We start from the raw sequence: 17,968 nt of genomic DNA, 5'->3' as shown, positions 1-17,968 counted from the left end.
GTGGACGAGGCCTTGGTTGGCTCTGGCCCATGGTGTGAGCCCTGGCGAGTCACTGCAAACCTTGGACCCCACTTCCCTATGTCTAAAGTGAGAGGTTAAGCCACTAGGTCTGCTGGATAGAGAGCTTCCCACCAATCAAGCTCTGGGATTATTCAAATAATCCTTGATGCTCCATATCACCCAAAACAAGGTCGTTGCAGGTCCTGACTGGGACCTCCCTGATGGTCTATATGGCCTGGGCAACTGCCCCTCTGGACTCAGCCTTCCCATCCACAGGATGGGGGCCCAACTGTGGACTTGAATATCAGGGAGGAGGATTTGAGGAAGAATTAATTAAACAAGAACCTAGGAGGCCCCAAGGGAGCTCAGGCTGGCCCTACCCCCAGGCAAGAAAGAGAACAAAGTGCGGGCACTCTCCCTCTCTCTCTCTCTCTCTCTCTCTCTCTCTCTCTCAGGGCACTGCGACTCAGCACAGCAGTGACAGTGGACAAGCTGCTCCCCTTATGAGGGAAGGAAACCCCGTTGCACAACCTGGCCTCCCGGAGGCTGCTTCCTCCACCCACCCAGCAGCCCTGAGCTCCTAGGCCTGGGCCTGTGATGCCCCCACTCGTCCTCTGTGTCCTAGCAGAACCAGACACCAGGCCCTCGGGTGGCTGCATGAGGGTGTCTGGGGTCAGACCAAGTCATGGGGGGGTCGGGGGGGTTGCTTATCAGTCTCTGTGTCCCCAGCGTGGAATCTGAGACAGGGAGCCTTCTTTCCCACTCACTCGTGGCCCACATGGAGCAGATACTCACCAGCAATGGGACACACGTCCAGAACGTGTGTTGTCAGAGCCAGAAATCAAGCCACTGTCCAGGGTCACACTCTCATGGGGACCTAGGGTCCTTGCAGATGTACCTGGTGAGGAAGGAGCGCGGAGGGTGGTCACTCTGGGCTCCCCGCCCCCAGCACACACACCTCTCAACCTCATGAACTTTGCTCCTTCGGTCTCTGTACAGGGGTTGTCCGTGGGCTCTCATCGGGAGGCAGGGTTCTGCTGCCCAAATAAAGCATTCCGTTTAAGTGTGCGATTGACCGCCTGAGCCCCACTTGGTTAAATATGACTGGGAGATGGGACCAGCCCCAGGAAGCCCTGCAAGCCCATGACAGAGCAGGGACCAGGAACCAGGACCCAGACTCCTTCCTCACACCGGTTAAGAAATTACACAACGACTACCGCCCCACCCCCGGATTGTCACCTCATACGACTGGACATCCTGTCTGCACTGTCCTCATGAGTGGGCTCACAACAGCCCTGTGAGGTAGCAGCTATCCCCCGATGCCCATTTTACAGATGGAGAAGTTGAGGCTCAGGACTGCTAAGTCACTTTCCCGAGGCCTCCCAGCTAGTGAGCGCCAGAGCTGGGATTTGAGGGGAGGCAGTGGGGCTCTGGAGCCCACACCCCTGCGGCTGAGCTGCCCTACAGACCCTCCCCTCACAGAGCCCACAGGCCGGGCCCTCACCCTCTAGTTACTGAGGCTTTTTCAGTTTCCATGAGGTCCCAGAGGCTGAGGCTCTAGAACCTTCTGGATTTGGAGCCTGAGGTATATTTGACAAGGTGTTTAGTGTCACCAGATCTAACAAATAAAAACAGGTATCTGGGACTAAACGGGTATTTTTTATGGTTTTACTGAAACACAAACTTAACTAAATGTCCTGTGTTCTATCTCGCAAGCTCACCGGGGTGGCGTGTGGTTGGGGGCTGTGAGGCCAGGGCTCTCCCCCGTTCTTGGGGTCCAGCAGTGTTATTCCTGCCCCTTTTCCCATGTCCTCCTCTCCTTGTCAGCGTACCACCCAAGGGCGCACCCTACCACCTGCACCCTCCCTGGGCATTTGAGGTGATGGAGGGATTAAAGAGGAAATGGAGGCATTTTGACAATTTGGCTCAGGAAGGATGCAGAAGGCCCTGATGTTCCTCTCGGGGACCTCGGTGGCAGTTGGGCTCTTGCTCACGGGGTTGCTGGGGCTGCTTCCCCTGCTGCAGGACAGGTCTGGACTATTGCCACTCCACCCACCTGGGAGGGACAGCAGGGCCAAGCATCCCTGTCTGTGAGTCAAGCATCCTTGTCCAGGTTTTTTGGCCACCACAGCACCCCAAACAGCAGCCGGGACATTGCCCCATGAGTAAGGGTGGGGTAGAAATCCACGGTACCTCCCCTTTCCCAAGTCCAGGGCAGGCCATTGTGGATGAGCCCTGTGCCCTCCCCCCCCCCCCGAACCCAGATGCAGCCTCAGCATCCTTCTTAACACATCCTTCTCAACCACCAAGAATTTGGTTGTCAGCCCAGAAATTACAGCCATCCCTGGATGTAAATTCAGCCACAACCAAGGGACTGGGTTGTGCTGGGGAGAGGGAGAGAGAAGACTGAGCGGATCACGTTAGAAGAAGGAAAAGCTTAGATTCTAGGGGCAAAAATCTGGTGCACAGCCTGGTGCTACCACTGAGCAGCCCTGAGTCCGGAGCAAGTGGAGCTCCCTCTGAGCACCGGCGCCCTGCCCGGTGGCGGAACCTGCTGGGCGTCCTCTCCCCTGCAGAGCCGGGGTGAATCCCACGTGCTCCACATGCCCCCCGCCCCCTTCTCCATGGAAGTCTCTTTGAATGAGCTCCCGGGATGGAGCAGCTGGAAACACAGGTGCAGGGACCCTCCTCATCCTCGACTGTGGTCCCAGTTGGCATTCTGGGGTGGGGGGCACTTTCCTAGGGTGACAGGTCGGGATCCCAGACCTGCGCTCAGAGCCTCGGCACACAGCGACTTTCACGAAGGGCTCAGTGTGAGCAGGATTCGAAGCCAAACAGCGGAGCGAGAAGGAAGGAACCAGGTGGTGCGGTAGCTGAACGACACAGCCAGGTTTCTACAGGTTTCTTTCTTTCTTTCTTTCTTTCTTTCTTTCTTTCTTTTTGTAATATTTTATTTATTTGTTCACGAGAGACACAGAGAGAGAGAGAGGCAGAGACACAGGCAGAGGGAAAAGCAGGCTCCATGCCGGGAACCCGATGTGGGACTTGACCCCGGGTCTCTAGGATCACACCCAGGGCCAAAGGCGGCGCTAAACCGCTGGGCCCCCCGGGCTGCCCTCTACAGGTTTCTATCCTCGTCCGTCACTGCGGGCTTTTCGCCCAGCTGCCACGCGATCCCCACATCGCACCACCCTGAGAGCAGATCTTCCAATAACTGAATTATAATTCACTGACTCATTGAACAAAACACTAGCAGGGACACTTGCTTAAGATTTTACAGTTTGCAACCTGTTTATACACACACGCACATGCACGCATACCACATACTTAAAAAGTTCTCTCCGTGGGTGAGGATTGCATAGAAATTCCTCTTAGCACCACTTTAGAGATAAGAAAACTGAGGTGCATTCACTGCTCAAGGCCAAGCCAAAGCCAAGCTGCTGCCGGCAGGAGACCACCAAGCCCGCCTTCTTTGGCTACGGCAGCTTCAGCTCTTGCACGAACTGACCATGAGGGCCTGGCCCAGCCCAGAGAGACGTCGTGGAAACTGTGACCTCAGGGATCAGGAATCCTCAAATCTGGAGACAGGAACGGCCTCTTTTTCTCCCCAAAGATGTGTCCCTGCTGGAGGCACCAGCACCTCCCCTGGCACCTCGGGAGAAAGAAAGCAGGACAGACAGCCAGGCGCAGTGAGCGCCCAGTCCCCATGCCACGTCCTGCCACTCCCCCACCTGCACACACGTACAGGCACACGTGCACGTGGGTGTACGTGCGTGCACACACACCTGTGGCCTTTGCTCTCACTGAGGTCTCCTTGACCCTGGGGGTCACGTCCACTGTTCCTGGTCTCCCTTACTGTAACCTGATGACAAACTCCCTTTTCTGTTTCCTCTTTCCTCAGCCTCACATGCCGTGGAAATGTGGAGAAGCTAGAAGCCTTGTTTAAAGCGCGTCTGTCATAAGAGGTGATCTTAAAGCACTCAAAGGGGGAAATTTCTAGTTCCTTTAAGACACCAGTTATGGAGGAAGCAACCTTTCGGGCAGCGGGCCTTGGCCTTGTGCCGTGAGAATCTGGTGAGAGCTACAAACTCTCTCTCAATAAAAAAGGTGCTACACGCGTGCACACATGTGCACAACTCCACGGGAGCATCCCTATGGGAAGATTCTGACACGTTCTCTGCCCTACAAAAAGACAAAACTTAGATGAGACTCACCTGTGTCAGACCTGAAACCGCCCGGGAGACTTGATGGCCCAAACTGCCCCCCGCGGACAGCTTGCCAAGGGAGGAAAGGCGTCGTCTCCGGGATGTGGGAATGTGGGGTGGGATCTGTGCTGGAAACCCCAGCACTGGACCCCAGAGCTGTCTCTTGCACTCTCTCTGCCTCTCTCCGTCCTGTCTCCCTATCTCTTCTCTCTCCGCCCCCTCTGTCTCTGTCTCTGCTTCCTGGCCCAGTCCTTGGGAGTCTAAGGGAACCAGCAGCAAAATTATTGACCTTCCCCCAAGGAGGCCTTCCCAGGAGCCCCACCCTGGGCTGAGGCCCCTCAGCACCTGGCGGCCCCCTCCCAGCAGGAGCTGCCCCAGGGCGGGAGCCCCCTCACCCCACCCCCGTGCCCTTGGAGTTCAGGGCATTGCCGCTGCACCTGCCCTTGACTCAACACCCTGACCCGGCCTCGGCCTCCACTGCCCACACTTCTCCTCCCCCTGACGACCGCAAACCTCTCTTGTTTCCCAGACACGGGGATCCCTCCGAGGGATGGAACCGTGTGTGCATACCCTCTCCAAGGGCATCTCCTAGCGAGGATCCTCCTTCTCAATGCCAAGGTCCAACTGGCCTTAGAGCGGCAAGGGGCAGGCCCCTTGGAGTGTGGCAGCAGGTGTGCATGAAAGCAGGGAACGCTGGTTCCATTTATTTCAGTGAAGGCCACCAAAGATGCTATGCTTTGGACTCTGGTGGCAGAGCTGAGCCCAATGGGGAAGAGAAAGCTCTTCTCCCTCCCAGGCACTTACAGGACCGCCTTGCCGGCCACCACCCAGAGCCTGGCCCTGCCACTAGCCCTCTCTCTGCCTGCGCAAAGGGCTGAACCTCCCACAGCCTCCTGTGATCGGGACTGTGCCCATTTTACAGATGGGGACACTGAGGCTCAGAAAGACCAAGTGGTCCATCAAGATCACTTAGCAAGTAAGTGGCAAGGCCGACATTCAAGCCCAGGACAGACGGCTTACAGCTTCCATCCTCACTGGAGTCGTGGGCTGGGTGAGCCCTGGCGCAGCCCTGAGCGTGGGGAGCCCTGGGCGCCTCCCACAGGCGTGACTCCAGCCGCTGCCGGGGCCGTGCCTGTGCTGGGTTTAGCTGCCCCGGGAAGGAAAACCCACTCGAGCACCTGCTGGGGAGATGCCACTGCCTCACGTCCCTGTCCCCGGGGGCTACGGTGACTGGCTGCCTCTCCAAGTAGCCCCGGCCTACCCAGCCCTCGACGCATGTGGCCAGACTTCCAGGGCCCAGCAAACGGGGCAGCCGGGGAAGTCGAGAACAGCTAGACCCCAGGCCTTGGGGAGTTCTGGGACTGGCTGCTGTCCTGACAGGGGGTGGGGGACCTGGGGATGTGGCGGGCCATAGAACTGCAAGTGGCAGCTGGTGACCCAGGCCCAGGGCAATGGCACTGGCCTCTTCCTCTCCTCCTGAGGCAGCCGCAGCTCTGGCCTGGCCGGGCTGGTGGTGCCAGTCCCTCAGGCCTACCTCGTGGGGCAAACAGCAGGGGGGATGCCAGGCTGACCCCTGGGGGAGCCTGTGGGGCCCCGAGCGCTTTTGTGCAGCAATGGAGCTCACATTTGGGAGATGCAGCCCACATCCACCCCAGAGGGCTGGATGTTGGCAAACTGACTCAGAAAGGAACGTGCACGCTGGGGACAGTGAGGCTGCTCCTCCCCCTGAGGGACACCAGGGTGAATGTGGGGGCTGCCCCCCTCAAAGGGAGGAAGGGCAGGAATCCTGCAGGAATTAAGGTGTCTCTGCTCTCAAAGCAGTCACTCCACCCAGAAAGGTACCTTGCTTCCTTCCTTTCTGCCTCTTAACGGAGGGCAGATTTCAAGCACTACGCGACAATCCACTGACACGGAAGCTCCAAGAAGACCAAAGTTGCCAAATGTCACTGTCGCATCTCTAGAGGCTGAGACGGTGCCTGGCACACTGTGGGTTCTCAGAAACGCCGTGAATGGATGAGTGAGGACCACAGAGCCCAACTGCAGAGTCACTGAGATTCTTTTTTTTTTTTTTAATAAACAGTGGGAATTTTGAGGAAATAGCACACAGGCTACCTACCATTTCCCCTTTATCTCTCTCCCCACCTGGGATAGAGGATCTGAACCAAAGAGTAGAGAAAAGGCAGTTTTCCAACTCTCATTGAATGCCTACAGCAACAATCCAAAATAGAAGTGGGTTTGGGCACCTGGGTGGCTCAGTGGTTGAGTGTCTGCCTTTGGCCTGGGATCGAGTCCCATATCAGGCTCCCTGCATGGAGTCTGCTTCTCCCTCTGCCTGTGTCTCTGCCTCTCTCTGTGTCTCTGAATGAATGAATGAATGAATGAATCTATCTTAAAATTTTTAAAAAATGAGTTTGTGAAACTGAAAAAAACGTTAAAAAAACCTCCCTAAAAAATCTGTTGGTAACAGAAAACACCAAATAATGAGGATTATGATAGAGCCTCATCATAATCAAAGGCCCTCGATGGGGCCATGCTGATCAGCTAATAGAAAAAAAAAAACCAGCCAGTTTGACGGCCACTGTGATTTTCCCTTCAACCAAATTTTGCCATTAGTTCTTAGAATTCAGAATGCCAGTGATATATGGCCAATGTGATCTCATTTTGCCTTTTCCACCCCACTTCTGTGGCCCTTGTGTGTCCGGAGACATGAGGGAAATATCAATCCAAGGTCTGTCCTGCCAAGGCATGGCAGACAAGTGTTGATGCACCTGTGCCAGGCTGCCCTGGCATCTGGGCTCACCCTGAGGCCTTGGCGCCAGGTGGCTCGCTGGCTCCAGGCTCCAGGCCTCCATGGGACATGCTTCTCTATGTCCGGAAGCTTCACCACCAGGGCCAGGACCCAGCCCCAGACAATGCCGGAGCCTGTCACACAAGGAAACATCACTACTCCCAGGGACACGTTCCCCTCCCCCTACCTCATTCTTGATCCCGGACATTAAATATTTATGAGTTCTTTTTTAAAAAGCCACAAACCTCAAATAATGCAAGTTGTCTATGAGGCAGGGAGATTTCAAGACGATAAACATTATTTAGAAACACCATGATATGCTTCATATCGTGATGTGATTGGGCACCATATTAAAACCCGCCGGGGCTATTATACCTAATTTTTGTTTCAATTCAGGCAATATTGCCACTGCTTAATATGATTTCTATTTACTTTTTTCTATTGTTAGTATTTTATTGGGGTTGTGTCTGCTTTATCAAGCAGATCTCCTCTGAAAGGGAGGTCAGACTATGCTCAGACCTTGGGATTTGCTGTCCTCTCTCTTTTAAAGGGGTTTCCATTATATTCTGCTCGGTCTGAATTCACTCAAAAACCCTCAACGCTAATACAAACTCTTTTTCTTTACTCTTGTCCAATTACAATATTTCTACCAGCACAGAGCCTGACAGCTTGATATTTAAGAGCTATATAAACTCTCATCATCTGGTTTTATGTTCCCGTTTTTCTATGGTACCATTGGATTTGGGTGAATGCTACATAAAATGTGTGCATTGAAGGGTTTCAAATCAAGTTATCTCCTCCATCTATAAAAATTGAATTTTAAAGGTTATTTTAATTATAAGTTTAAACCCATGCACTATTAATGACAGGGGCAGCCTCCTCCACCAAAGCATTCATTCGCCTTCTCCCCAGGGTCGCGGCCAAGCTAGGGAATCCTGTTATTTCCTGAACGAAATGTAATTTTGCAAAACAGGATATTATTTTTTAAAGCATTATGCACTTTGCATAACTCTCTCTTCCTGGACTGGCCCGGGGAGGTGGGGGTAAGGGGGATTCAGGACTCTGCTCGCTGGACGAGGCCCGATTTTACACGACCTATAGGAATCTTTCCTTATCGCAGGTGTGAAGGAAGAGATTATATCAATTTCCCGGCTCCTTTAAGCCACATCTAACCCATCTGACTGTCTGCACATCAGACAAGGATGTCACGCTGCCAAATAATTTGGAGGAAAAAAATTATTAATAAAGTAAGTAAAATCCAAATTTCAAACCCTATTTCTTCAGATTGCAATCTAAACTCCTTTAGTTTAAGGGGGGAAAGAAATCATTCTTATGTGGGCTCCTGTACTCCAAGTTTCTAAACGTGTTATTGAAGCCGTGATTGAAATCTGACAAAAACAGACTGCGTTTTATAATAATGTCCCGCAGCCAAAGTATGGCACCAATAACTAAACAATACTTTATCACCTTTGCCACTTTCAACAGCTCCCATTAATATTGAGATCATAGTGTTCGGCCCTCTATTCCCCAGCTGACTGCCTTAGTGACAGCACTGGCTAAGGCGGTGACATTGAAAAATATTTGCCGTGACATGGCCACAAATCACAGCGAGACAAGTTTAAAACTCAATATTCACTAAACTTGCATCTGCTAGTTTCTTGTTCCAATTTCTAAAACACAAGTTATTATCTGCTCCTTTCTTTGCAATAGCAGAACATAAATGGCTGTTTGCTAAGCAAAGAAAGAGGAGATGATTTTAAAAAATTAGACTCCTTAGGGATCGCCAGTAGTATCATTTTATAAGCCTTGAAACTATCACTGGAGAAGGAGCTTGGAATACAGATGCCGCGTGTGGGGGAAGGTGCCTGTTCTCCGGACTGGTGAGGCTACTCACAGCGGCCTCAACTCAGATTGCAATTACTCGTGGTCCTGGGTTCACTCGACAGCCTAATTTTACACGTATTGATTTTTATTTCCAGCTTTCTCAAGATGCTGAAGCAGATGTTGGTCCACTTGGCAATTGCCCCTAATTCACTTTACAGAGGCCGTGGTCAACGTGGTGGAATGTGCCCCCTACCCACTCTATTTCTGCTAAGCGTGGTGGGATCGTGCCTGCCAGCTTCTCTCTGACCTCCCATCACGTGTCAGGAGCCTGGGAGGCCTTGGAAGCGATGCCATCGACGCTGGTTCCAAGAGGCCTGGCATCTGCATGGTTTGGAATAAAGCAGTTCATCTTTTGGGGTGTAACTGTGGGACTCCAAGCATTTTTCAGAGCATAGCATGTCTGCTTCCCTCCATAGTTCTCATGCCTGGCACAGGAGCAAGCATGCAACAGGCACCCCATGAGCACGTACACGACAGAGGATGAACATGTACCCAAGGCCTTGTGTCATTACGGAAGGGCCTCCTGGCTCTGCCACCAAGTCACTGTCCTTTGTGGAATTCGGGTCTCCTCAAGTAAAGAGTGAGGAGGTTGTGCGGGGTGATCCTGGGCCGCCTCTGGTGCCCGAGTTCCATTGTATGAAGAAAACCTGCCACCGTGAACACAGACCACCAGAACCGATCATATTAAATGGCAGACTCACCGTGGTGACCTCCTTATCCTGGGTGATGACACTCAGACAGTCTTCGGGGCCTGAAAACCTTGGGAAATTGTTAACTGCCTTATCTTGCTGTACAGCCCCTTGGCTGGTTTTCTTCTGATGCACCATTGTTTAAAGAAAGGAGGCTTGTTGACCCACTGACAGTCTCAGTCTCTGCGCTGCTGAATTCAAATAGGATGAAGATTGGAACTTGTCCACTGGGTTTAGCAACTCAGAAGTCTTGGTTCATATGAATAAAGGCCATTTCGGTAGTGTACATCATCATCGCAAATGTGATGTGAGTTTTGCATATTAAATTCATGTTGGCACAGAGAAATCTACCAGATAGGCACCCACAACCCAAAGGTGACCCTTCTGGTTCATTTCTGTTTTGCCTGCAGGATTGACAGGGACAAGGGCCATCACGAGATACTCTGCCCCAATTTTTTTTAGCAGGATTGCCTGCTGTGACTACCCTAGCCCAGTCTCCCCACACCATGCTAGGTCTGCATCTGTCCTCTCACAGGTCTCTGCACCTGGGGAGCCACAGCCAGGGGCCTCATTTACATAGGAGCTGACTTGGGTGACAAGATCCTGGGACAACACTTTCGGGGGAGGAAGTGAGGGGGAGAAATGGGAATTTCTGTGGCCAGAGGGTAGGCTCTGGTAGATTACATTCCCAAGGATGGCTGCCACAATGTCTTCCCTCCTATGTGCTCATTTGCAATGTCATCATCGTGTCTTTTCCCCCTGTCAAGACATGGAATCGGTTTCTGCTCCCCTTGGATCTGGACTGGCCTTGGAATCCAACAGCGGTGGTATTGCTGCATGGGTTCCAGGGCCAGGTCATAACATGTCCTCGTGATTTCTCCTTTGTTTCTTGGCCTGTTTCTTCTTGGAACACAGCCACATGGAGAGAATCAAGGCACCTAGCAGACAGCTCTGCACTCCAGTCATGCGAGGACATTCCCCGTCCCCCAGCCAACACTGTGTGAAACACAGTGATCACCTGGTCAAGCCATGGCGCCATGAGAAATAATAAATTCACACTGTTACACTTGTGTGGCTTGATATGCAGCAACAGGTAAGTGAAACAAGGTTTGAGCTACATAATGGACACTCAGGTGTTCGTCGTGACGTTTGTTCAACTTTCCTGTCTATTCGAAGATTTTCAAAATAAAAATTTGAGAAAGAAAAACATTTTTTTAGAAAAACATTTTTATAATTTTTTTTTTAAATTTTTATTTATTTATTTATGATAGTCACAGAGAGAGAGACAGAGAGAGAGAGGCGCAGAGACACAGGCAGAGGGAGAAGCAGGTTCCATGCACCGGGAGCCCGATGTGGGATTCGATCCTGGGTCTCCAGGATCGCGCCCTGGGCCAAAGGCAGGCGCCAAACCGCTGCGCCACCCAGGGATCCCTAGAAAAACATTTTTAATTAAAAAAAAATCTCATCTAAAAGAAGGAATCCTAAACAACAGAACACACTGTGGGATAAGACAAATGATGAACCCAGAATTTCCAGATTTCATGACAATAGAATGAGTAGAAGCAAAAGAACTGCCAATCCAAACAATTGATGGAGAAACCCAAGAAACCAGAAAAAAAAGAAAGGTAATGGGGCTCTCTGGGACTCTTGCTGCCAGTTTCCAAATATTCAGAGGCAAGCATCTGGGTGAAAAGAAAAAGTCAGGCTATATTCTACAGGTGCTCTCTTTATCCACTTACCATCAGATTCTTTTTCAAATATCCAGATGTTCACTCCATTGCGCTAGCCACTTACAGCAGAGGCATCAACCATACAGAGAGGAGGGGACGAGATTTTGTTTCTCTGAGCAGCCAAATGCCCATGTGTGGCTACAGCAACATCTGGATAGATGATAGGTTCAACAATAAAGGATCAATTGATTAAGAAATAGCACATTTAAAAAAAATATGGACTACTCAGCAGCCATCAAGAATGGTGGAGAAGCATACTGGGTCTCCTGTCACAGGAAGATGTTCCTAAAGTTCCAAATTGCTTCATGCAAAAAAGTGAGCTATGAATCAAGAAGTAGAGCACGATCTCATTTTGTATGAAAAATATACTTGTGTATAATGTGCTTCAGAAAAGTCTGGAATACAGTGTGCATTCCCTTAGTGTTTGAATTGTTAAGGTTAAAGTCTTTTTTTTAAGATTTATTTATTTATTTGTTTGTTTGTTTATTTATTTTAAAGATTTTATTTATTCATGAGACACACAGAGAGAGGCAGAGACATAGGCAGAGGGAGAAGCAGGCTTCCTGAAGGAAGCCTGTTGCAGGACTCAATTCCAGGACCCCAGGAACACGTCCTGAGCCAAAGGCAGATGCTCAACCACTGAGCCGCCCAGGTGCCCCCATTTGTTTAGTTTAGAGAAAGAGAAGCACAAGCAAAGGGAGGGGTAGAGGGAGAGGGACGGGGAAAGAATCTTCAGCAGACTCCATGCTAAGTTCAGAACCTGATGTGGGATTCGATCTCATGACCCTGAGATCCCCACCTGAGCCAAAACCAAGAGTTGAACACTCAACCAAACTAGGCCACCCAGGAGCCCCCCCATAGTGGTCACTTTCATCGTCATCTTCGTGCTTATCAGGATTTTTGTAATTTTTTAAAAAGATTTTATTTATTTGAAAAATAGAGCACATAGGCACTGGGGAGAGGGAGAAACAGACTCCCCGCTGAGCAGGGAACCCAATATGGAGCTCGAGCCCAGGACCCTGAGATCATGACCTGAGCCAAAGGCAGACCCTCAAAAAACAGAGCCACCCGGGTGCCCCAGGATTTTTGTAATTTTTTTTAAAGAGTGAACATGAACTCTGTAAGTTAGCCAACAAGAAATAAATAACAAGGTAAATGTTTTTGCAAAATATTCATATTAATCTGTTTCTCCTTTAACTTCTCCTGAGCATTAGGCCTTCTCTCTAAGTGGCCTATACTAACTACTGGCTTGAGGAAGATGAGAATTTGTTACAGAAAGAGGGAGATTTTTATTTCAATTCTGACGCTGAAAATAGAACTTTGCAACAGAACGATCTGTGTGAAAACTTAGACTTTGTTAGAAAGAGAAATACAGTCTTGGTTCCTCTGGGCCCCACTTAGCCAAGCTGAATAGACTGAGCCCAGACTTTTAGAGAGGAGGCCTGCCCTCTGCCCGCAGTGGTGGGAAGGGGGCAGAGGATGGCAGGAGGTCAGGGGGGTCCTCTGAAATCCAGGAGCCTTTGCTCCACTGTGGGAGGAAAACACCCTTCAGGGAGCCTGCACCCAGGCGGAGTCGCCCAAACAAAGGGAGGTGGCCAGACGGAAGGTCTCCACTGCAGTCCAGGTCTTTCTTGGTTCCAGCAGGTCCAGGCATTGCACTGAGAGCAACAGGCTTGCAATGGAGTCTGTTGTTGGGGGGTCACAACTGCAGCCTCTGGAGCCAGGCAGCCAGAGTCTGAATGCTGCAGCCGCTTCTTAGCTTCAAGAACTCAGACAAACAGGGTGCCTGGGTGGCTCAGTTGGTTGAGCGTCTGACTCTTGGTTTCAGCTCAGGTTGTGATCTCAGAGTTGTGAGATTGAGCTCCGCGTCTGGCTCCACACTCAGCACAAAATCTGCTTGAGAGTTTCTCTCTCCCTCTCTCTGCCCCTGCCCCCACTTGTACTCTCCTGCTCTCTCTAAAATAAATAAACCTTTATTTAAAAAAATCAAGAAACTCAGACAATTTCTTCTTCTCAGAACCTTTCAGACCTTACTGGTCTGAAAACCAGCAGTGTACAACGTCACCTGTGATGCTACTGTGGCACCGAAGGCCGTGCACCGAGAGCCCTGGTCACCAGCATCCAAGCGCCTGCCCGGTCACTTTGCAGCCTCAAACCCTGAGGCTGAGCTCAAGGCCCAGGCAGGCAGCAGTAAACGCCCCTGAATGAAAGACTCAGGTTCAAACCCACGCTCACCACTGACCTGCTGAGCTGGCTCAAACAACTCCCATGAAGCCCCTCTGGGCCTCAGTGCCCATGCCTGTAAAATGGGGAGGTTGGAATACCTACCCCCAGAGTTCCCTCCATTTCTATCACCCCAACCCTAAAGCCAGCTGGAGGAGCTTCCGTGGCCGGAGACATCCATCTGGGGCCACAGGGCATGCCAGGCAGTGCTCACGCCCCCGGACCAGCCTCGCTTCTCAGAAAGAGTCCGGAAAAGAACCAAAGAAATCCTCCTCTCCCTGACCCCAGCAAAAATAAAAACATTTGGATGTGCGCTGATCACCTGAGAAAGAGACAGATGACACATTTCAGAGGGAAGCCTGAACACAATTGTCACGATTATGGAAAGAATTCTCTCATGTGAGACAGGCCTTTATGAATAAACTAAATACGGCTAATATTAAAGGTAATGGTGCAAATGATTGAATGGCTCGACAGTCCTACCCTCGAAACGGCCTCACGTGGGGCTGCAGGCTGGATGACAAGAGTTCAACGTGCAGAGAAGCCACGCAGGTGCTGCTCCCGGGCTGAGGAGGGCTTGGGTAGAGCGGGGCTGCCCTTCCTAGGACAGTGCCCCCCCCACTCCCCCAAACCAGTGCCCCAGGGTGACTGGCAACTTGCTGGAGTGGGCCCAGGCCAGGGCTTAAAAGATTGGAGGGGTTCGCCCACAGTCTGGGGACCCCGTTTCTCCCTCCAATGACGTGTTACTTCACCATGATCAGGACACAGGGCCTGGGGGGAGGGGGGCTCCCTGTCTGATGGGTCTGTGTGTGTCCATTCTGCATCTGAATGTGACCAGGGCAGGGAGAGTCACAGGCTGGGTGCCCTGGGAGTCATGCAGCCTTGCGGTGCCCAGCACGTTCCTGCCTGCCCAGTCCGTCTCCTTCCTGGCCACCCACCATGCCAAGGAGACCTCGATTACCACCCATGCCTGTGCTAGGGAGTCACAGAGTCAGGATGCCCATGTGGCCATCGCATTCCAGCCCCCTTCCAGTTCCCTCACTGACTCGCTGACACCTGGCCCGGGAGTGTCAGGTCCTCCCAGCCAAGACCGTAAGAGCCTGATCTTCGGTACCCTTCCCATCCACCCTCATCCTAGCTCCCAGAACAGAACCTGGTGCCAGTGCGACCCCGGGCTCCCTAGCCTGAGCTGACCCAAAGGAAGGACCATCACACAGAGGTGCTGAAGCCTCAGCTCCCCTCCTCCTCCTCCTTCTCAGGTGCAAATAAGCCCATCAAAGCCTGTGATTCCCAGCGACAATCAATGTCCAAAGAATGGGAAACACATATTTCTTTCCTCAGTTCTATCACTGGACACCAGCTGAAGCCCTGAAGCTCGAGACTGGATTTTAGTGTCCTTGTTTTCTGAGGCTCCGATTAATCCGTGAGCTCACACACTGCTATTGAGCAGGACAAGGTCCCTGGAAAGGTAAGGAGGGCATGTGACAGTCAATGTTGCTTCCAGGTCACTGAACCCAAAGTGATTCAGGATGGCCTCTCACCTGGTTACCTACAACTACCAGGGCTCAGCATCCCACCTCCAGTCCATCTCGGGCACAGCCACACTATGCTTTTCCTAAGAGGCATCCTCCCGTTACCCAGGCCTCCTGTTGCCCAGCAGTGATCAGAGCTCCTTAGCCTGGCTCTTCAGGTGCTCCCTAGCTGCCACCAAGCTTTCCCTCCATCCTGTTCTCTCATGACACCTGCCCTGCACCTGCACCTGCGACAGTCTCTCTGTTCCGATCAGTCTGTCCCGCCTTGCTCTCCATCCTCCCTGCCTCCCTCTCCTCCATCCCACTGGCCAGCCTCCCTGACCTCAGAAGGCAGGGACCACTTCCTGTGTCGCTCTGTGAGTGTCGCATACGTTGTAGTCGATTACAGCGTTCAGTTTTGCTGACCGTCCGTCCTCCAAAACAGAAAAGTCCTCTTTCTCCGCTGAACTCCCACAGTATTTTATGCCTCCCTTAGGGCACACACAGTACATTTTAAAGAATAAATACATGTAAAGCGCTTGTTCAGTAAGGTTTAGTTACTGTTATTACTATTCCCTCATTACGGTTCATCGTAAGCGTACTCTAGTTCCCCATTCCTTATTTTAAAGATATCTTTACGGCACCTCCTGTGTAGGGTGTAGAACGCCTGCGGGCAATGCTGCTGACCCAAACTTCGTCTTTGCACATCCCGTGCCACCAAGCACACTGTGACACGTAGTTCCATGTTTACTGATTATCTGCTGGACGTGTGAATCAATAGATACATTTGACTTCCCACATCCCGTGTATATGGCTTTGTAACCCAAATAAATGTCAGCGATCCAAGCGGTTCAACCTCAGAATCGTCACGTTCAACAACCAAAAGTAATTCTATTCCTTATTTTCATTTCTCACTTGATATTAAAGGGAATCTATATTATTACTCCTAGCGATGCTTCTTCATATCCAGTTTCTTCCAGGCTCCACACATGTCCTGAAGTTCTGCGTGCTTTTCCTTTTTACTCTGGATTTCTACCCTGACCAAACCAAGCTCTTCTCCCTCCTTCTCTCTCTACTCTCTTTTGACTGATTCTTTTTTTTCTGCCCCCCCCAAGCAGATGCTGCTAAACTTTTCCTTTGAAAGGGGGGGAAAAACTGATGGCCTGCGGGTTCAACTTTATTTCCTTTAGAATCATAAGGCCTGTGAACATGGCAGAGATCAAAATGTTGATGTTCGCAACCCCTGGTAACTGAACTCTCCAGACAGCAAGGTTGTATCCTACTGAAAAGCTCAACGTTTTTTTAAAAAATGAAATTCAAGTTGTGGGTATTGACAAGTATCGCTCAAGAAACGTGATAAAGGCATGTGACAAAATAGATAGGATGACGTCTCAGGGACCTAGTTTGTTTGCTGAAGTCAATCTTTGCAAAATAAATAAAATTATCTATAATTTCAAAAAAAAAAACAGCAGTCCACCAAGTTGGTTGGTTGATGCACGTATTTCTAGAATGCTACCGGTTGTGTCTCACGGTTGGCTTGATTAATTTGCAACAGCCCAAGACCACTGCAGTGGGGCAACAGTGCGATGTCTCAGTGGGCCAGTGGTGTAGAAAGGCAGGGAGCAAAAAGGCCCAGATATGAAACATGGGCATCCAGGAGAATGCGGTCTAAGGATGAATTAGTTATCTGCAAGGTAATCTCATTATTTCTGAGCCACCCTTAGGTTTTTTTCACTCAGGCATTCTACAAGAATTTCTCTTCCTTTTCTTCTAAATTTTCACCACTTTAAGGACATTTACAATGCGTAACACGCTGAGTACAGTTGAGAGAAAAAAGAGAAGGAAAGGTCCCTGGAGTCAGAGCCTTGTGTCTGTCTTGTTCACCACAATTTCCCACCTACAACATGCCCTGGCAAATATATGCAAGCGGGGAGGAAATTGGCTCCAACTCAGTGAAATGCTGACAGCTTTACAAAGCCTTAAATGCAGAGCGAACGAACCAAAACAAGTTAGACTTTTCCAATCAGCAAATTCTCCAATCAGCGCAAAGAAATAGGAAAGACAGGGAAGATTTTTCAAGTTGTGTTTTTCAAGATCATGTTATTATTGATCCAAAACTATGGAAATAAGAGGATGTAAGGCAAGGCTTAGTAATAGCAAATGCTATCTGACATTTGTGCGCCGGGCACTGTTCTCAATGGTGAGCATGGATCAACTCAACTCAACCCTCCTCGGACTGATTGCTCCGAGCTGGGTACTGTTACTGTCCCCACTTCAGTAGATGGAGAAGTGGTGGCACAAGGAGGTTCAGAGGCTGGGCCACGATCATACAGCTGGCAAGTAGCGGGGAGCTGGGCTTCGTACCCAAGATCTGCTCCACAGCCTGGGCTCCCAACCACGCCAAATCGGAGCCGCCAGCGCCAGCGTGGACTCCCTGAACCAAGAGTCAGCACCTCGCCTCTGCAGCTCTGTAAGTATTTGAGCAGAAATATTCCAGAGGAAAAATCAGACGTTATGTGGGAGGTGGAAGGCTTGAACCAAAATTACCTTTCTGGTTTCTTTCAACCCTGAGATCCACGATTCAGAGAAGGATGGTGTCTGATTTCTCTAACATATTGTATCTAAATTCACTTTTCCCTTCACTGCACCCAATATGCTTGGGTTTCCATGAGTGAGTCTCTGTAACTGGCTAATACATTTGGCAGGGGAGGAGGAAAAAAGGGAACTGGATTCACCCAGACGAGTATCTACAGATACCGAAATCTGCCAGGTGGCCGCCAAGCTTCCCAGTGAACCGAGACCCCGCGGGTCAACCCGGGAGGAGCCCTCGGACACCCCCAGAGAATTCCACCCCACACAACTAAGAGCAGGACTGCTCAGCGCGACGCCACATGAAGGGACCCCTCCGAAGTCCACGGAAACTAAGTTGGCCGGGCGA

Source organism: Nyctereutes procyonoides, unplaced genomic scaffold, assembly GCF_905146905.1.
Source record: "Nyctereutes procyonoides isolate TBG_1078 unplaced genomic scaffold, NYPRO_anot_genome, whole genome shotgun sequence".
In the NCBI taxonomy this organism is placed as follows: domain Eukaryota; kingdom Metazoa; phylum Chordata; class Mammalia; order Carnivora; family Canidae; genus Nyctereutes; species Nyctereutes procyonoides.
This window is presented reverse-complemented; position numbering follows the sequence as displayed.